Consider the following 22,422-nt stretch of genomic DNA (forward strand, 5'->3'; position numbering starts at 1 on the left):
TCTTTGAGCTTTCCAATGATGGGAACTCTTAGTCGTTTGCAAGAATTGTGTCAGTTAATGTGATTGGCCTCAGCATTTCAAAGCTTTTGAGTGCCAATACAGTCCATAAACAGGCAAATCAGGAAAGATGTTATCATTTTACAGAGCCCAAAGGCAAGGATTACATGGATGTCTGGATATGTCTGGATAACATCATTTTTTTTCTTCAATATTGCTAGTTAGCTGTGTTACAATTAATTCTAAATTAATTTTCACATAGTCAGGGCCAAAAATATGACTTATGAAATAATTAAACAGCAGGGAAGCATTAAAATAATGAACTCATAAATGTCAATCGCGTTTTCCCACTCGACATGTGAAGCAGCACTAAATAAGTAAAAAAAACAAGATGAGAAACAAAGATGTCTGGTGGTTTAAATAGCCACGCTTCAGACGTTTAGCATGCTAGCTAGTACTGGTTTTGTGAAGTAGATAATGAAAATGTTACAGCTGAAAAGGTGGAGATAGGGGGGATTGAGGGGAATATGGAGGATATGGAGGATGGAGGGGATGAGGGGAAGGTTTTCGGTTGGAGGGGACTGTGGGGTCTTGGATAGTTTAGTGGCTTCACTGCAGGTGGATTGTATGTTTTAAAATTATATTTAAAGAAAAGTATAAAGAAAAAACATTTTGGAAGCAATGTGGTAAATTAATAAAGATGGAAGTGAAAGATAGATAATGTTTGCCCTGTATTTTGCCCTTTCATGGGAGGTACTGTAACGTGTCACTTTAAAGTCACTTTACAGCCTTTTTTTCTCAAATCATTTCTGGGTAACAATTAAGTACCTTACTGTAATTGTTTTCAATTAAAAAGGTCAAAAATTGCTTCTCAGTAAAGAGAGATTTCTCAGGCAAGAATTTTGCTAGAACTGTCTGGGAGTTGTCTGAGTTGCGGGGGGAAAACATAAAATTTGCTGTTATTGGCAGTGAGGTTTGGAGCTCTCTTTCTTATTAGTCTGTTATTAACTAGTTTACAGCATAGTGATGTCACCATGGAAGACCGAAACAGGCTGAAATTTCAGGTGGCCTTTTCAAACAGCTCTTACACTAAAATGACATTAACATCATTTTCACATCATTATTCCAATAGTGTGGACATTTAAAACACAGGGAAATCTTGTTTTTGACAGCACTGGCCTTTAAACATTTTGTGAGTGGGGGCCTCCTTCCACAAAGATACCACAGGCACTTTAAGTAGCTTTTAATCACTGGACATGCTAACAGAGGAGGAACTATCTCTGACTCAAGGCTAAAGCCTTCTGAGCGCTGCCTGTGGCTCATACATTGTGCTGAAGGAGAATGGGATTATTTGCTAACTCATGGATTTCCACCATATTGTCTCCACCCTCAAATTCCCATTCTCCTACCCCCACACACACAATCCCCTTCTTTGAGAAATCCTACGTCCTCTGAACCCCTGGAAAGTCAAACAGTGTAATCCATTTGTCTGTTGAATGGATTTGCAGAGACTTGGATTCTATAGTTAGTTCCTTCAAGAGACTACCCCAATTGAGCTGAATATGGAAGCTCTCATTGTAATTTCCTATTGGTTGTTTTGAAATGTGAAATGGGGTTCACACTGATTTATACAAGGAGGCATTAGATTGATAAATCCTCCTAAATGACTCTCAGCCTACTATCTACTGTATGCTTAGTAGCAGACATTTCCTAAAATATTGGGAAATAATGTGCCAACTGTTTTCAGTCCAGGCTAGACCTTGAAAATACCGTTCATTTGGGGGAAAGAAATATTAACCTATCATACACTTAGGATTCCCAGTTTCAGAGGCAGGTAAACATGTAAATGATGAATTTGTCTTGCTTTGTACTGCCATTGAAAGCATTGCAGTGAGTATTCATAATGACTGACTCATGGAGAGGGGACATTTACTCTCTTTGAGAACAATTTAGATCCTGCTTTCTAGTTCCAGCAGAATAGATTACATGATAATTTAAAGGAATTAGGTAAAAAAATCTATTGTGTGTCCCTCAAACTCATTTTTATATTAGAGATGAGATGTGTTTTTTGTAAAACATGCTCCAGGTAAAATCAGCGCTTCTTTGATTTCCCAATTTGTCAATGTCATTTTCAACAGTCTCTACACCTAACATGAAATCTTAAGACCAAAATCAGTCTTCTGACAAAGCATATTATAACATAAAACATTTTTGGGGTAATCCAACATTGTATCCTCAGAACACCTACATGGATGCAGCATTTTTCTAACACGTACAACACTGGAACTCACATCACAGTTATAGTTTGATTAAATGGATTCATTATTCAACACTGGAACTCACATCACAGGTATAGTTTGATTAAATGGATTCATTATTCAACACTGGAACTCACATCACAGGTATAGTTTGATTAAATGGATTCATTATTCAACACTGGAACTCACATCACAGTTATAGTTTGATTAAATGGATTCATTATTCAACACTGGAACTCACATCACAGTTATAGTTTGATTAAATAGATTCATTATTCAACACTGGAACTCACATCACAGGTATAGTTTGATTAAATAGATTCATTATTCAACACTGGAACTCACATCACAGTTATAGTTTGATTAAATAGATTCATTATTCAACATTGGAACTCACATCACAGGTATAGTTAGATTAAATGGATTCATTATTCTAATCCCCCCCATGCAAACCACCACAAGAAATGACATATATAATATCATACAAATTTTACTAATACAGTATTTTACTACTACTAATAATAATAATCATCCATTGTCATTTAGGAAAATGCAATGATATAGTTAATTCATGCAGCAGATGGTGTGTTTTTTTGTGTTATTTTTGTCCTCATGCACAATAGCAGTGAGAAAATGACTGCTAAAGGTCACGATAATGTACCATATGGCCGGGCCCCCACACACATACACACACACCTAGGCCTGTTGTCTTGAGGTGTGTGACGACGGCAATCAACGAGCGAGCGTGGGCGTGAGCCGAGTGGCATCATGCATTGCACACTCATAATTACATGAGGGCTTTTTCCCTGCCTCCCCTCTTATTTTTCATGAGTTATAGCTTCACCACAGCTGTCAGAAGTTGGGCTTCTCCGATTGGGTTCTAACTGGAAGTATTATTAAAAACGTTAGTGTGGCGTATGGCAGCCCAAGCCCAAATGACTGAACCGAGAAGCCAATGCAAAGTGCTGTAACGGCGACAAGTCAGTCAGCTTGCATGGTGCAACCAGAGCAGGCTAATGAGCAGATGAACCAGCTTTATCCCAAGATCATCCGTGTCTGGAATGAATTGCCTCATGTCGAATGCATGCATTGGTACTGGGATATACATGCATGATATAATATGTTATGTAACGACGCATCTTTTCAGATCCACATTTTCATGCATTAAAGTGTACAGCTGTGACATACCTAGCCACAACAGAGTGTGTTCGGTTGACTTGAGTTAATCTGGAGGTAAGGGACGTATCTATTTTTGCACATATCTTTGACTAAGATTATGCAAATGGAAATTCAGAAGGATTTTTGCCATAGGCCTATGTCTCTGCAAATAGTTATGTGATCTTTCAGGATGATTCCCATGAATACCTGTCTACACTGCAAACAGCTGTTCTCCGTCAGGCCCCGCTTCCCCTTTTTTCTGGGCCTCCAAAGTCACAAGGAAGGCATAGCTGTTCAATCAAACTGTCTCACCGGTCCACTAAATTGGACATGGCTCCCATTTTGTTGCCTCTGCTATAGGATGGGGCTGTACTCTGTCATGTTCTGTCCAGTCGCCCAGATGTTTTAATCTTCTTTCTGCACTGGCTACAGAAACCCCAAATGCCTGTGGAAAGGCCACATCATTGCTTCTAGCAGGAATGCAGGAATGAAAAAGATCATTTTTACCAAACATTGAGGCCTTCCAGGCAGCTGACTAGCCACCTTTGGGGATCCTAGACTCCTCGTTCCAGTCTTGGACTGGGAGAGTGGGGTGTGAAAAGCCAGCAACCTTGTGATAGGAGAGTGGGTTTACACACTCAATCATATAAACAGCTAGTATATGTCTGGAAGTACAGAGACAACAGAGCCTATCCAATTAGCTAAGCATCAGGGCTGTGGTTCAATAAACGCCGGCTGTTGGATTGGAAGGCAGTTACACAGAGTAGCCTAATGGGTTGTTGAGAATGAGTGATCATGGGGCTGGCCGTCTTTGGCAGGTGGGATCCAATGAACCTTACCGTGGATTGGAAACAGAGTACCTCCTTCTCTCTGATCCATGGAAACGGCATTAATCCCGAGTCCTTGAGGTTCGGAGACAACACTACCACCACCACACTCCAGGGAGCCTCAGCAGCTTGGACTGCAATGCTTTATTGCCTTGTCGCAGCCATGGTTGGCCAATATCTCTCTTGACCGCATGCATAGGCCCTATAATGTCAAATATTACATTGAGTCATGTAAACACCTTACTTACTTGCTTATCTTAATCAGCGTAAGGTCAAAATTGAAGTAAGCATACACCGGATTTCTGAGCAATCTTTCAAATGATTTGGACATGTTAACACCTTAATCAGAGTTCCAGCAGTGTATTTGATCTGTGTGTGTTAGCACCAGAAGCGCCAGCCTCCCTCTTTTGCGCAAATGAAGTGAGATCAGAAAAACTGAAAGTATGCATCTTAGAAATTGTTTTCACATACAAAATGTATATGTCAACTCAGAATCAGATAGGCTTACCAAAAATAACATGGTTGCTGTGATATAACGTTTATCTTGATTGCCAATTTTCTCTATTGATCAATGTCCCAACAGGTAGCCTGATTTCAGATGTTTCCATGTAAACAGGATTGTTAAGAAAATCATTTTTCTTGCAAAGCATGTAAACATTTTAATTGAACAATTATATGAATCTGAGTATTCACAATAATCGTATTATTGTGTCCATGTTAACATACCTATTGAAGGATTCGTGGATGGACTTATGTTGCTAGTTGCTACATCCCCCAATGCAGGGAGTGAGGAGGAAGCAGAACAGGAGGGGAAACGGGTAGGTGGATGCCCTCTGAACACAACATCTGTCGCCCCCCTTTCCACGTGATTCAGGATTTGGGCGCTGCGTCGAAAGTACATTGCCAGAGTGTTGACGGATGGCAGCCCAATCTCTCTCCCCCAATATGGTTATTTGTGGACCAATAGTAAATAATTTGCTGTGCGTTTGGACGATGGGGATGGTAATTGTATTATGTTAGTTACAGTTCCTATGAAAATATAGTTTTCCTACTCTCTCTCACATCACCACTGTTTCGCAGTATACTGGAAAACAAACCATTAACAGCCCTAATTCAATACTGGTCATCATCAAGCCTCTGTCTGCTCGGTCTGACGTGTTGCCTGCTTTTTGTCGGAGAAGTCACAAGGGGATATTTATGGTAATTGGTTTCATGGGTAACCAAGCATTGCGGTAAAGTTTGGTGCACTCTGTGTCCCTGGCCTCTACCCAGCTTGGGAGAGTTATATCCTGGTCTCTACCCAGCTGGGGAGGGTTATATCCTGGTCTCTACCCAGCTAGGGAGAGTTCTATCCTGATCTCTACCCAGCTAGGGAGGGTTATATCCTGGTCACTACCCAGCTGGGGAGAGTTCTATCCTGGACTCTACCCAGCTGGGGAGGGTTAAATCCTGGTCACTACCCAGCTGGGGAGGGTTATATCCTGGACTCTACCCAGCTAGGGAGGGTTATATCCTGGTCACTACCCAGCTGGGGAGGGTTATATCCTGGTCACTACCCAGCTGGGGAGGGTTATATCCTGGTCTCTACCCAGTTGGGGAGGGTTATATCCTGGACTCTACCCAGCTGGGGAGGGTTATATCCTGGTCACTACCCAGCTGGGGAGGGTTATATCTTGGACTCTACCCAGCTGGGGAGGGTTATATCCTGGTCTCTACCCAGCTAGGGAGGGTTATATCCTGGACTCTACCCAGTTGGGGAGGGTTATATCCTGGTCTCTACCCAGCTGGGGAGGGTTATAACCTGGACTCTACCCAGCTGGGGAGAGTTATATCCTGGACTCTACCCAGCTGGGGAGGGTTATAACCTGGACTCTACCCAGCTGGGGAGGGTTATATCCTGGACTCTACCCAGCTGGGGAGGGTTATATCCTGGACTCTACCCAGCTGGGGAGAGTTATATCCTGGACTCTACCCAGCTGGGGAGGGTTATATCCTGGTCTCTACCCAGCTGGGGAGGGTTATATCTTGGACTCTACCCAGCTGGGGAGGGTTATATCCTGGTCTCTACCCAGCTAGGGAGGGTTATATCCTGGTCACTACCCAGCTGGGGAGGGTTATATCCTGGACTCTACCCAGCTGGGGAGAGTTATATCCTGGACTCTACCCAGCTAGGGAGGGTTATATCCTGGTCTCTACCCAGCTGGGGAGAGTTATATCCTGGACTCTACCCAGCTGGGGAGGGTTATATCCTGGTCTCTACCCAGCTGGGGAGGGTTATATCCTGGACTCTACCCAGCTGGGGAGGGTTATATCCTGGACTCTACCCAGCTGGGGAGGGTTATAACCTGGTTTCTACCCAGCTGGGGAGGGTTATATCCTGGTCTCTACCCAGCTGGGGAGGGTTATAACCTGGTTTCTACCCAGCTGGGGAGGGTTATATCCTGATTTCAGCTCTCCTGACCTTGGAAGACGGGCAACTCTCTCCTCGGTTTCACAACACAGTCACCCTACACCTGCAGCAAATCAATGGTAGGATGCCAGGACAGGCTTCCATAGAGCATTAGCTCGCCCCCGTTATAATGGATTGCAGCTGGGCACATAGGAGCAGCATAGTAACAAGGCTAACAGTTTGACAGCTACCTCAGGATAGCAAAGGGATAGGAAATGGAGTCAACTCTGCTTGGATTTCTCAGCCTAGACTGCGGTAAGCTGCTCTTTGGGGGACGGGTGCGAAGCATGCAGCAAAAACTCTTTGTGGATGCTTAAAAAATACTAGATCATGAAAGATGCAAATTTCAAACTGCCAAAATGAATTATAAATCAAAACACAGTGAAGGGGCTTCTAAATGGAAGACAGGCAGAATATTCTTTCAGTATTGGATCTTGTGGAAGGGATTTGAAAAATAATGAGAAATCAGTCCCCTGCAGAAGCCAGTAATCCTTTTATTTAATTTTTCAATTGTCGTTTAATCAATGAGAGGGAAGACGACACATACCCCTTTTGACGATCTTTTGACGATCACACCACCCCACTGCAATGTGTCTTGACAAATGACTCCAGTTATGTTTACATGTATTTTCTTTTGCTCCCCACCTTGCTCAAACGTGTCCGTACATGAACGAGGGCAGGGAGATTACTGACAAGGTCTAAGGTGACGGTGAATTGATCAACATGCCAATATGGGAGCCATCGTTGCCTCCTTCACTCTTTCCTCCTATAACCTTTTGTCCCCACATATAACCATTGTTAGTAATGCTGGAGGGTTGAGGACGAGTTGGTAGGGGCGGTAAAGGGTGGCAGAAGGCTCCTGTTAGTGACATGGGCTGTACACAATCTTCCCTTGGCAGTGCCCGCCTGGGCGGTTTGGCTACGTGTGTAGCACCAGGTTCATTCTCCCTGCCTCTGTAGTTTTGCATTCCATAAATAACAGGGGGCAGACGGAGGGGAGAGAATGGCTGAGAGAGGACAATGTGGCGAAGGGTTTGAGAGCCTGAATAAGAAACAGACAGTTTGTGGTCACAAAGACAAAAAGAGGGGAATGGTGATTTGTTGTGGACAACAGAGGCAGATTGTGGATGAATTGTAGCATGACATTGGAAGAACAAAAACGGCAAACACTGCAGAAAGGAGATAAGGCGCACGGTGGAAAGGTATAAAAGGAAAAAGGCAAAATATAGTTTTCCCCTGAATAACAACTTAAGTAAATTTGCTCGCATTACTCTTTGCTATTTATGTGGTTTTCATGCAAGGCATTGCTAAACGAGGAGAGCAATGGGAACGTTGCTATGCTGTCATTAAGTATTGTGCAAACATTAACCAGGGATGGCAACACCAGAACTTTCTGGTTTCAACATACTTACATGCTGAATCTGAAACGGCACCGTTACTTGTAATATTCATCTTTCACATCACACCACTCCAAATTCCTTTATGGAGTCAACGTAATTCCCTGTAGTACTTTGTTTCTGATTAGTTGCAACTCTTTTGGGATGAAGGCAACTTTTGATGACAAAGTTTTTTATACTGTCTGAGGAGTCTGCATACTGTATACTGTAGTGGTTGTACAGAACAGTTCCTTAACCTGCGCTTGCACAAAAAAAATATGTCCCACTGAGCACAGACGTCATTTCAGCGTGATTTGTCAACTAACGTGAACTCAATGTGAAATCAACAAAATATGTCACCATGACATTGGATTTTGGTTTAAAGTTGGGTAAAATTTACGTTAACTTTCAGTTCATTCAACGTAATTTTTTGTTGAAACATTGATTGAACCAGTTTTTGCAGAGTTGGACGTTTACGTTGTGGTTCCAGTGTTTTTGCTCTACATATGGCCTACATCAAGGTCAAACTCATAAAGCTTTTACAGGATCCTACATGGACTTAGTCCAATGAGGACATCCCGCTTTCTTGGTCCTCTTAATGCACTATGACCCATTAGGACATATAAAAATACAGGCTCAGCACACGCCTCGACCATGGTCCTCGACAGTCCTCTTTACATTATTTCATGTCATGGTCACTCGGACCGCTGGGTGGAAGTACAAGGGGAACGCAGGCAAATGAACAGCTGCAGTGTTCTATAGTTTGGAATGCACCACTGCATACAACCTAGACTCAGGGGTAGACGTAACATAGTAAATGTAAATCTTTAACTCTCCAATTAGTATGATATGTTTGTATTTATTCATTTGTTGATGTCCATCATCCATTTCGTACAATATGTTATGAATATGCAAAATGTATGATATGCTACGAATTCCAATTTGTTGTGGCTAACATTAGCTAATGCGAACATTAGCTAGGGGGCTCACCTTAGCTAGGCTAGGGGTTAAGGTTAGGGTTAGGTTAAAGGGTTAAGGTTAGGTTTAGGGGAAAGGTTAGCTAACATACCAAGTCATTTCAAAGTAGCTAAAAAGTAGTAAGTACTTGCAAAGTTGCTAATTAGCAAAACATGTAAAGTTGTCCGTGATGAAACTTTATTCTGTCTGTAACCATATCAAACATAACATATACTAACTTAAGTGTCCCGGATATACATTTACTATTTTATGTCCAGTCTATGAGACCAGGCTGCCGTATAAAGTTAATATTTCATTCATGAACATGTATTGTGCAGGGGGCTTTCAGATCACGCATGTATTTCATTGCTACCTTTTTGCAGCTAACACAGGGACTGCACTCTGTTTGGGTCAGTGAATACAGCAGGGCTGAGTATGATAGCATTATATACTGGTATATACTGTATTTACTGTAGCTGGTTGAAAAGGGATTGTTCATGGATCATGGATTATTCCTTTATCAGATTTGACCTCATGACACTTTGACTCTTTCAAGTTGGAAGTGGTGATGTGACTCTTTTCTGTTACAGTGTGACATTTCAGAATGTGTTTCTTTGAGATTCAAAACACACATTGCAACACATGTGGTGTGATAAAATGACAGCACAGACATCCTCCTATGATGCTGTGATAAAACGACAGCAAAAACATCCTCCTATGATGCAGTGATAAAATGACAGCATAAACATTCTCCTACCATGCTGTGGTAAAATGACAGCACAAACATCCTCTTATGATACTGTGGTAAAATGACAGCACAAACATCCTCTTATGATACTGTGGTAAAATGACAGCATAAACATCCTCTTATGATACTGTGGTAAAATGACAGCACAAACATCCTCTTATGATACTGTGGTAAAATGACAGCACAAACATCCTCTTATGATACTGTGGTAAAATGACAGCACAAACATCCTCTTATGATACTGTGGTAAAATGACAGCACAAACATCCTCTTATGATACTGTGGTAAAATGACAGCTCAAACATCCTTCTATGATGCTATAGTAAAATAACAGCACAATACTCCTATGATGCTGTGGCAAAATTACAGCACAAACATACTCCTATGATGGTAAAATGTGTTAAAGGTGTTATGATGGAAACAGGTTCCGAGATAAAGTGTTACCGCCAGTCTGCCGATCTTCAACATCCATATCGTGTTGAAGTCTTATCAGTCATACTATACAGCGTGCAATGTATTACTTATCACATTTAACATGAATCCCTAACGCTTCCCTTACAACTGTGACTGACAATGTATTCTCGACTTAATCATATCCTGTCAACGCCATTATGGATTTGCCCTTAGGATTGTAAGCTTAATGCATGTCAAGATATGGGAAAAACATATCCGGATATTTATAAGATGTCAATGCAGTCTTATAGTGTTCATCTCTTCATCGTAGCTTCAGTGTTGACATTGCCCTAAAGAGACTTTTGTTTGGCATTCGAAACTCATTGATTTACAGATCCCTGGCTATAGGCCTATCCTATAGAGAATGATAGAGTCTAGAGCCCCAAAAATCCCTTTTGGATTGGGCAGCACCATTGAGGACTTTCACCATTTTGAAGTAGTCAACTGGGTGGGACTTCCTGTGGGTTAATAAAGGATCACATAATTCCATCCAGGTCATCAGGAGGAATCAGCCAATGAATTATACTTGTGAGTAAGCATTCCAAAACTGCAGGTGGCAGTAAATCTCCAACCTTTGCTTTATACCTGTTCAAACAATACACTCCAGGTGGCAGTGTGCAACCTTTCAGTTTGTTTGCCAACTCATAGAAGTAGTAGAAGAAGAAAATGTACTACCTCAAAATGGAGATGGCCTTAATGGCACTGCCTGTGCGCTCACAGATTCCATAATCCGACAGATCCAATGAAAAGTCCTCTAACCATCTCTATGGCCTATCCTAAAGCAAAAAGAAGAGAAGTCAAACCAATTAATGGCATTGACCAGTCAAATTATACTTATTAATAGTTCATTAGCTCCTAAACCGTATGCTAACGAACAAATAATTGGGAGATGTTTGATCCATGTTGATGGTATTCGCGAAGGAGATTCACCTAATTGTTATAAATTATATTATTATAAAACCTTTAGGTGAATACTACACATTAAAATCCTAGTCTCACACTGCATATCTTATAATTAAATACATTTACTTCCAATTGAAATCGATTCCTCTTAAAATGAATGACTTCCGACAGGATTATAATGAATAATGGCCTTAAAAAAGCTTTTGATTAAAGCACTTTACTTTGTTCTGATCGAGGAAAACAAAAGCCTGTTTTTATCAAAGGAAAAGGAGGCCAACAGCCATGCCACTAACTATTGAATGTGCTTATGCTGGCAGGTAGCTCGGTACGTGGTATACTCAGCGCAGTCTGTTCCAGGATATGGCCCCATTGACTTCTCCCCACTGTACCCCTGAAAATACCCTGCTCACATGCATAGGAAATGGCCTGGTCCTTCAATTATTCACAAACACACTTCACCTGTATGATAAGATACAACAAAACACAACATTAAGGCTGAGATATAGATCCTAGTTATAGGTACCTATGAAGTACTGTACTAGGTAGGTGCCTATGAGGTACTGAATCGTGGCCTGAGTTGAAGATAGTAGAAACATAAACATCCAGAATACAATTTTTTGTAGTGAGGTTTTGATTCTATATGGGTACCTACTGTATGAGGTACTGAACAGTGCACTGAATTAAAGATATTAATACAACACTGTTTAGTCTCAAACTCAAAATTTTCACAGTTGAAAAATGCAACTGTGGTGTTCCATGCTATATCTGCCTTAACTTGTGATATGAGGTACAGTAAAGCTTATTCAACTGATAGATAGGCTAAGATTGAAACGTGCTGATGTTTGAGATGGGAACGAACAGTGGGTATGTAATGTATATAGATGTTGAATGGAGGAGACAGGAGTCGTAAAAAGTATTGATGCTCGTTCGCCAAAATGATTTACGAGTTTATTTCCTTTGTTTTCCCCTTTCAGAGCATTGATTTATTGCTGGTACAAAACCCCATATCCAGTGATGTCACATCAAAATGTGACTATGTCCTCTGGTTGACAAATTACAGTTGTGGTAAAGTTTGGGACACAAACACATGAGTAAAGTGGCCATTTTTGCCTAACATTGCAGGTAACATGAAAAGCATCTTTAAAATGCCTTAGTTTTATAATTTATTTAATTCTAGATTATATATGCTCACCTTCCGATGCGTTCTGAGTGTCTCAACGTGTAATTTGAAAAAAAAAACGTTATTGTTGTTGTTGTTGCATTTATCAATTGAAGTGGGCTAAGCTTATTCATGTTGGTACGCCCCATATGCGGTATGCATTAAATTATTTAATATGCATACATAGGCAAAGTTCTGAGAGTTTACTTCATAAATAGTGCCCGTTGTCATTGTAAACAACAAGATTTACTCAGTGCCTTATCTATTTGTCTCTTTGTCTATACGAAACACCATCCAGGAACACTGCATTTGTGTTTTACATTGTAACCCACACGTGTCATCAATGAGTCAAATGCAAACTTCATTATGAATTTAACTGACTCCACATCATATTTGAGAAGTATTCTACTGTACTCATCATGGATAAAAGGCATTGTTGGTGAGAATGATGGATTGCCTGGGCTTAATAATACTTCATAAGGGAAAAACAAAGTCTGCAAGTCCAAGAAAACTAATTAAAATGACAGAACCTCACAGCAGCAAATAAGGAATGGAGTCATTTAGGGCACCGGCGTGGTGGTATACGATGCCTCTGATTGGACTTAACGCTTGAACAGCTCCACAGATCTGTTGTGTATTAATATGTTGATGGCAATATTGCCTCTCGTCTTCAGTTCTTCGCAAACATCATAGCTCAATGAATCTATGGATGCCTCAGCCATTTCAATACATACTACCTTTCACGGCGAGTAAAGAAAATACAAATATTTTAATTGCAAACATTGAAAATGGCTCCACTTCTTGGTCCAGTGGCTTCGTACATTAGCATGTAAAGAGAATCATGGATGAGCCTATCGAAATAGACGGAGAAAGCCTTCCTCTCATTGATACTCACTTAAGGGGGTTGTGTCAATGCCATCATTATAATAGTTATTTTTGCCGTTGATCTGCTTCCACACTTGAGAGAGGGTGCAAGGGTGAAATCATTTAGCATGAATCACTCAATATTTTATGGTTGTGTCATTGAAAATGAGTGGGAAGAATTCACAATGCCTTTTTTTACACAAACCTCAGCGAAAACATCAGGTTTTTGCTCTACATTATTGTTCTAAACTTTTGACCGGTAGTGTACATCTACTCATTCAAGAGTTTTTCTTTATATTTTATATTTTCTACATTGTAGAATAATTGTGAAGACATCAAAACTATGAAATAACACATATGGAATAATGTAGTAACCAAAAAAGTGTAAAATCTAAATATTTTTTATATTTGAGATTCTTCAAATAGCCACCATTTGCCTTGATGACAGCTTTGCACACACTTGGCATTCTCTCAACCAGCTTCATGAGGTAGTCACCTGGAATGCATTTCAATTAACAGATGTGCTTTCTTTCCTTCTTAATGCGTTCGAGCCAATCAGTTGTGTTGTGACAAGGCAGGGGTGGTATACAGAAGATTTGGTAAAAGACCAAGTCCATATTATGGCAAGAGACAGCTCAAATAAGCAAGGAGAAATGACAGTCCATCAGTACTTTAAGACATGAAGGTCAGTCAATCCAGAAACTTTCAAGAACTTTAAATGTTTCTTCAAGTGCAGTCGCAAAAACCATCAAGCGCTATGATGAAATTGGCTCTCATGAGGACCGCCACAGGAAAGGAAGACCCAGAGTTACCTCTGCTATAGAGGAAAGGTTCATTAGAGTTTCCAGCATCAGAAATTGCAGCCCAAATAAATTCTTTACAGAGTTCAAGTAACAGACATCTCAACATTAACTGTTCAGAGGAGACTGTGTGAATCAGGCCTCCATGGTCAAATTGCTGCAAAGAAACCACTACTAAAGGATATCAATAAGCAGAAAAGACTTGCTCGGTCCAAGAAACACGAGCAATGGACATCAGACCGGTGGAAATGTGTCCTTTGGTCTGGAGTCCAAATGTGTGATTTTTGGTTCCAACCGCTGTGTCTTTATGAGACGTGGTGTAGGTGAACGGATGATCTCTGCATGTGTATTTCCCACCTTAAAACATGGAAGAGGAGGTGTTATGGTGTGGGGGTGTTTTGCTGGTGACACTGTCTGTGATTTATTAGGAATTCAATGCACACTTAACCAGCACGGCTACCACAGCATTCTGCAGTGATACGCCATCCCATCTGGTTTGAGCTTAGAGGGACTTTGATTTGTTTTTCAACAGGATAATGACCCAACACACCTCCAGGCTGTGTAAGGGCTATTTTACCAACAAGGAGAGTGATGGAGTGCTGCATCAGATGACCTGGCCTCCACAGTCCCCGACCTCAACCAAATTGAGATGGTTTGGGATGAGTCAAACCGCAGAGGGATGGAAAAGCAGCCAACAAGTGCTCAGCATATGAATGAGTAGATGTTAATGATTGAATGAGAAGATGTTCTCAAACTTTGGACCTGTAGTGTACTGTACATCCTGTGACTTAATTGTATATAAAATAACCTCCAAATGGAATTCTAAAGACGCACATGGATAGTTGCATAACTGTTAGTGTAAAAGGTACAGGAATGGCCCGTGAGAACAGTTTGTTAAAGCAAAACACATTAGTAACAGTACAGTACGTGTCAACTAGGCCTAATTGTCTTGCGTTTTATTGATGAAATATTGCTTGCTGACTTCAGTGTGTCCATGTGGAAATCCATAAACCGCACATGTCTTTTAAAGGCTGCGTTTTATGAATTATAAAACATAGAATACATAAAACATAGAATACATAACACACATCTCAAGTTGTTTTGCAGTGTGTTGTCATTGTGGTTTACTGTTACTGTCCTATAAAAGTTACTAAACTATGTAACACAAATAGGAGTGCTAAAACCTACTTTGTTCAAGTGAGAGGACCGGTTATGTCAGAATAAACGCTCCTACCCTCCGTGCTACCTGGTGCCCATGAGTGGTTGAGGGTATGGGAGATGATGGTCCCAGGATTCTGCATGCTTTAGCCGTGCTAACAACTGAGCCGTCAATCTCCATGGTGGTGGACGATTTCTGAAGTCAACCACCATCTCCATGGTTTTGTATGTGTTCAGTTCCAGGTTATTTGCGGCTGCACAAGACCACCAGGCAGGAAACCTCTCCACGGTACATGGACTTATCACCGTCGGTGATGAGACCAACCAGAGGGGTGTCACCTGGAATCTTGAGTACTTTGACAGAAGCATTGTTGGAGGTGTGGTCATTGACATAGAGTGAGTAGAGTAGAGGTGAGAGCACTCCTCCTTCCAGCACTCCTGTGCTGAGGGATAGAGAGTCCGCAAAGTTTTTTCCCAGCTTCACGTGTTGCGTTCTGTTGGTCAGGAAGTCAGTTATCCACTGACCGATGGAGCTGGACACGTTCAGCTGGGAGAGTTTGTCTTGTAGCAGTTCTGGGATGATGGTATTGACGCAGAGCTAGTCCACAAACAATACAGTGGCTTGCGAAAGTATTCACCCCTTGGCATTTTTCCTATTCTGTTGCCTCACAATCAATTAAAATAGATTTTTTGGGGGGCTTGTATAATTAGATTTACTCAACATACCTACCACTTTGAAGATGCAAAATAAAAACTGAACTTGAGAGTGCAAACTATACCCCCCCCCCCAAAAGTCAATACTTTCATATTTTGCAGCAATTACAGCTGCAAGTCTCTTGGGGTATGTCTCTATGAGTTTGGCACATCTACCCACTGGGATTTTTGCCCATTCTTCAAGGTAAAACTGCTCCATCTCCTTCAAGTTGGGTGGATTCTGCTGAAAAACAGCAATCTTTGAAGTCATAACATAGATTTTCAGTTGGATTGAGGTCTGGGCTTTGACTTGGCCATTCCAAGACATTTAAATGTTTCCCCTTAATCCACTCAATTGTTGCTTTAACAGTATGCTTAGGGTCATTGTCCTGCTGGAAGGTGAACCTCCATCCCAGTCTCAAATCTCTGGAAGACAAACAGTTTTACTCAAGAATTTCCCTGTATTTGGCTCCATCCATCATTCCTTCAATTCTGACCAGCTTCCCGGTCCCTGCCGATGGAAAAACATCCCCACAGCATGATGCTGCCACCACCATGCTTCATTGTGGAGATGGTGTTCTTGGGGTGATGGGAGATGTTAGGTTTGCGCCAGACATAGCGTTTTCCTTGGTGGCCAAAAACTCAATTTTAGTCTCATCTAACCAGAGTACCTTCTTCCGTATGTTTGGGTAGTCTCCCACATGGCTTTTTTTCTGGCCACTCTTCCGTAAAGCCCAGGTCTGTGGAGTGTACGGCTTAAAGTGGTCCTATGGACAGATACTCCAATCTCCGTGAGTTTTGGTGGGCAGCCCTCTCTTGGCAGTTTTGTTGTGGTGGCATATTCTTTCCATTTTTTAATAATGGATTTAATGGTGATCTGTGGGATGTTCAAAGTTCCGGATATTTTTTTATAACCCAACCCTGATCTGTACTTCTCCACAACTTTGTCCCTGACCTGTTTGGAGAGCTCCTTGGTCTTCATGGTGCCACTTGCTTGGTGGTGCCCCTTTCTTAGTGGTGTTGCAGACTCTTGGGCCTTTCAGAACAGGTGTATATATACTGAGATCATGTGACAGATCATGTGACACAGATTGCACACAGGTGGACTTTGTTTAACTAATTATGTGACTGCTGAAGTTAACGTTGCATATTACACAACTGAATATTCAACTGTACCTCAATCTCTCAACATCTTCATAAACAGAAGGGGCCTGCAAGAACAACAGGCCAACAAAAGCTTTGATGTCTGTGCCTGCAAGGCTTCCAGAAACTGCATTGTAATGTCTGACAGAATGCACAGACTGCTCCAAACAGTGAGCTATGTGACGCTAATGCTAACTGAGGCCCTCATACGGTCTCTTGTTTACATTCTGGCTGTGACTGCGTCCCCCAAGAGTGACATTAGCTCTTCTCAGACACACTGGCTTTCAGCTCCATAAATAATATTCCTTTTTACTGGCCTTGAACTCCTGAGATGGCATTAGGGGCAAGACTATCAGACAGCGACAAAAAGCTCTCGAAGGTCATGTGAGATGGAGTTCAATAATTTAGTATAGACTTTTAATTTATTGGGATTTTCTTTTAAAACACAGCATCTTGATGCAACCGATATGAGAAAAAGCAAAATGGAGTGTCAGGCTAGCTCTTAGCCCCGTGGTTACATCAAGGATACATCAAAAACTTCACAAGAAACCAGTCTGACGATTGAGAGAAGGCCTCTCCAAAGGCACACTGTCTGAAGCGTGTAAATATCCTTGTGATGTGAAGATCTTATGCATATTCTCTCCTCCACCACAGCAAACTCCTTCATTATGAATAAGCATTATGAATGATACATGACCGATAACTCGTAGCACCGATAACTCATTGCAGCCAAACAAGCACATTTGTTTTTGTTTTCTCATGTAAATGTTTTCTCAAGGACTACAAAGGGAAACCCAGACATGAGCTGCCCAGTGACGCGAGCCTACCAGATGAGCTAAATGCCTTTTATACTCGCTTTGAGGCAAGCAACACTGAAGCATGCACGAGAGCACCAGATGTTCTGGATGACTGTGTGATAACGCTTTCGATAGCCTATGTGAGCAACACCTTTAAACAGGTCAACATTCACAAAGATGTGGTGCCAGACTTATTACCAGGACCCGTACTCAAAGCATGCACGGACCAACTGGCAAGTGTCTTCACTGACATTTTCAACCTCTCCCTGACCGAGTCTGTAATACCTACATGTTTCAAGCAGACCACCACAGTCCATGTGCCCAAGGAAGTGAAGGTAACATGCCTAAATGATTACCGCCCTGTAGCCCTCACGTCAGTAGAGATGAAGTGCTTTGAAAGGCTGGTCATGGTTAATATCAACAGCATCCTCCTGGATACACTAGACCCACTCCAATTCACATACTGCCCCAACAGATCCACAGATGATGCATTCTTAATCACGCTCCACACTGCCCTTTCTCACCTGGACAAAAGGAACACCTCTGTGAGATTGCTGTTCATTGACTACAGATCAGCATTCAACACCATAGTGCCCATGAAGCTCATCACTAAGCTAAGGACCCTGGGACTAAACACCTCCCTCTGCAAGTGGGAGGTGGACTTCCTGACGGGCCGCCCCCAGGTGTTAAGGGTAGGCAACAACACATCTGCCACGCTGATCCTCAACACGGGCCCCTCAGGGGTGTGTACTTAGTCCCCTCCTGTACTCCCTGTTCACCCATGACTGTGAGGCCAAACACGACTCCAACACCATCATTACGTTTGCTGACGACCCAACAGTAGTAGGCCTGATCCCCGACAACGATGAGACAGCCTTTTTCGAGGAGGTCAGAGAACTGTCAGTGTAGTGCCAGGACAACAACCTCTCCCTCAATGTGAACAAGACAAAGGAGCTGATCATGGACTACAGGAAAAGGCTGGCCGAACAGACCACCATTCACATCACCGGGCTGTAGTGGAGCGGGTCGAGAGATTCAAGTTCCTTGGTGTCCACATCACCAACAAACTATCATGGTCCAAACACACTAAGACAGTCATGAAGAGTGTACGACAAAACCTTTTCCCCCTCAGGAGACTGAAAAGATTTGTCATGGGTCCCCAGATCCTAAAAAAGTTCTACCCGACAACCATCGAGAGTATCCTGACCAGTTCAATCACCGCCTAGTACATGTATGGCAACTGCTCGGCATCTGACCATAAGGCGCTACAGAGGGTAGTGCGTACGGCCCTGCACATCACTGGAGCCAAGCTTCCTGCAATCCAGTACCTATATAATATGCGGTGTCAGAGGAATGCCCATAAAATGATCAGTGGCTCCAGTCACCCAAGTCATGGACTGTTTTCTCTGCTACCGCACGGCAAGCGGTACCGAAGTCTAGGACCAAAAGGTTACTTAACAGCTTCTAACCCCAAGCCATAAGACTGCTGAACAATTAATAAAATGGCCACCGGAATACTGACGTTTTTACATTGACCCCCCCCCCCCCCCCTCCATTTGTTTTGTACACTTCTGCTACTTGCTATTTATTATCTATTCCTAGTCACTTCACCCCTACCTACATGTACAAATGACTTCAACTAACCTGTACCTCCGCACACTGACTCGGTACCGGTACCCCCTATACATAGCCTCGTTATTGTGTTACTTTTTATCATTTTTTTATTTAGTTTATTTGGTAAATATTTTCTTAACTGTTCTTGAACTACCCTGTTGGTTAAGGGCTTGTAAGTAAGCATTTCACTGTAAGGTCTACACTTGTTGTATTTGGCGCATGTGACAAAATAAAGTTTATTTTGATTGTGAGTGACCTGCAGGAGCCGTCTTTAATGGACTTTGGAGCGTTGTGTTTTCTACTGTAGCAACAAATCTTTCAACACAACATCCAATCTCTAACATAGAGAACTACTACTACTAGTATAATAACCTATCCTCTGGCATAGCTCATAGGGTCTTTGAGCCATGCAAACCTCTACAACTATGAGAAGTTCACATAGAGAGAAAATTTGAAATACAATCAAAACTACAATACGGAAAACTGCACTACAATGCAATCCTATATCGAGCAGAGTCTGGCTGAATCTGTGGAATGAGAATGCACAATCACATTCACACTGAACCGAGGAAGAGAGAGAATGAGTGAAACAATGAGATTTGATGAGCGAAAGAGAACACAAAGAGAATAATGGAGTGAAATATAGATAGAGAAAGAAGGGAAACAGGAGGGAGGGAGGGAGGGAGGGAGGTAAGGTATGCAGGGCCAGAAACTGTAAAATGCTGCAAAGCTCCAGGACAGAGGAGACTATGCAGTGGGCCATAGCAGAGAGAGAGTGGCTGAATGGAAAATCTCCATGGCGTTGAGTTAAAAGATGGACCCCATGCAGGCCTTTGGGTGAGGAGAGACTCACAAGATGATTAGCACACTTGGGGAAAGCCTGTTTGGGGCTGAAATGTAGATGGAGCTAGCTAGAAAATAACAGTACTTTCCTCCCAACCCTCTCTAACATACTTCAGCCCTAACAGAGGCAAGCCTGTGTATTTTCAATGAGTAATCCTTTTCAATTGACCAGCACTTGTGTTGGGCTATGCTCTTTATTGGCTGTTGGCTCTGTAGTGGGTGGACTGAAAATATATTTAGATAGTATCCTCATCGACAGAGTCCAGCTAGAATGGAACCATCTAACAATGGAAACACTTAACATTATGGTCAATTGACAGACACTTTAATTCATAGCAACTTGCAGAACAGATTCAGTATTTCGCCCAGGTGGGAATCAATCCCACAACCCTGGTGTTGCAAGCACCACATTCCAGCCAACTGAGCCCCCTGAACCACCAACCTTCTCCCCACCCATATGAATACCTCACAATCTGGGCAACCTCTCTCCTCTGAGCCTTCTCCACTGGGGGACAGAGTCATTGACGAGTAAAGATCTCAAGCCCAATTCTAGGGCACCGCCATGACAGTCTTAGTCTGGCTGCCCACCCTATCCCCCAACCATTACAGACACCATCCTTCCCCTCATCCATCCATCCCTTCCTCCCCCTGTCTATCCCTCTCTCTGGGGGATGAGAGTGGGGCCAGACATAGCCAGACGGAGCCAGCAGCTGTGTCCATCCACCTGTGCCAAACCCCACCAGTCTGCACGCTGAAACCTCTGCAGGCTACCTTTTAAAGGCGTAATGAAAAGCTACCAAAAACTAGACCCAGTCATTAAAAGGCTTGTGTCAGAAAGCCTCTGCTCTATTTCACTCTACCTGTCATACACATTTCTGCTGGCTCATAACTTTCCGGGCAACAGTGCAAGTGAGCTCATTTTTACCCTGAGACTGTCAAAAAGTCTCCCCTTTTTATATTTTCAGTGAGAGGCAGACTTTTTCTATTCTGTCTTTTCTCTTCATTTCAAATGCAACACGGTGAAACATAAGAGACGTGGTTATGTTGGGGTGGGAAATATAAAGCGCACGAAGCTGCCAAGTGCAATACGAAAAGAGGAGATCAATGGCCATATCACTGTCAGATATTCAAAACAGTTTAGCAGTAATGAGGGCATGGCGTTCCACGACTATGCTGTCGTATAATAACATTTGCTGTGGAGGAAATAACAAGGTAACACATAGCTGGTTGTTAGATGCAGGATAATTTCCAGTGGAGAATATACTGTACTTTAGTTCTAAAGGCTGGTTTCCATGACAAGTTAAACACATGGGCCTGGAATAAAACACATTTTTCAACGGAGCAATTCCATAGGCATGGTTTTTAGTCCAGGCTTAGGCTTAATATGGGTCAGGGAAACTTCAAGTCACATTTTAAAAATCTCCATTCTGCACAACGACAGTGTATCTAACCAACACTATCTAATGTGTGGTAGGAAATCAATCTAAAAAAAATTAAGAAAAATAAATAAATGTGCCTGTTTGTTTCATTCTCATTACGTTTTTTAGTTCACTCTAGTGTTATTTTGTTCTCTTGTTCTCTATTGTTTTTTAGTTTACTCTAGTGTTATTTTGTTCTCTTGTTCTCTATTGTTTTTTAGTTCACTCTAGTGTTATTTTGTTCTCTATTGTTTTTTAGTTCACTCTATTGTAAACTCTACAGTCAGCGTATTTTATCTCATTCTCCGTCTTTTAAGAAATAATGGTTCTCGAGAGAAGTCGCTAGACACTGTTGGAAAGCTCTTGGATGACTTCGTGTCCAGTGAACTGACAGGCTAAATCTCTGAGCTCTCCTACCATTAACATATCATCTCAACCATTAAGGATATCCTGACACTAACTCTGCCCTTCTCTTTCTCTGCCTTTCAGACTGACTCTTCAATGGTCCCTCATCTTCTCTAGCCAGAAAGGAACCATGTTGTCCGCCCATGTTTTGATATGGTAAGTTGCCTGGTTACGTCAGTGTTATGCAGGGGTAGATTCGTCCAGAGGTCTAAAACGGCACAATATTCACACTATGATTACATATTTTGATAGTCAAGTTTGCCCGGATTATTCATCCTTGGCGTCATAGCCCCACAAAAAAATAAAAGTTAATCATAGACTGTACACAATTGGCCACAGCCACTAAATACTTTATTACAGAAAAAAGATATTTATTTTCTACTTGGCAGCACCGATTAAAGG

The 22,422-nt window shown here is 42.0% G+C and overlaps 1 protein-coding gene across 3 annotated transcripts in view; it reads left to right on the forward strand.

The window, feature by feature from the left end:
* LOC115170895 (leucine-rich repeat and immunoglobulin-like domain-containing nogo receptor-interacting protein 2) overlaps nucleotides 1-22,422 on the forward strand; it is a 303,513-nt gene that overhangs the window by 38,639 nt on the left and 242,452 nt on the right. For 2 of the 3 annotated variants that reach the window (XM_029727265.1, XM_029727256.1), the window contains one exon: nucleotides 22,105-22,176. The gene's annotated coding sequence lies outside the window, so the exon portion shown is untranslated. Of the gene's footprint in view, nucleotides 1-21,883; nucleotides 22,177-22,422 lie in introns of those variants that run through there. The other variant, XM_029727274.1, reaches the window with a different exon arrangement.

This window comes from Salmo trutta, chromosome 3 (assembly GCF_901001165.1).
Source record: "Salmo trutta chromosome 3, fSalTru1.1, whole genome shotgun sequence".
Lineage (NCBI taxonomy): Eukaryota > Metazoa > Chordata > Actinopteri > Salmoniformes > Salmonidae > Salmo > Salmo trutta.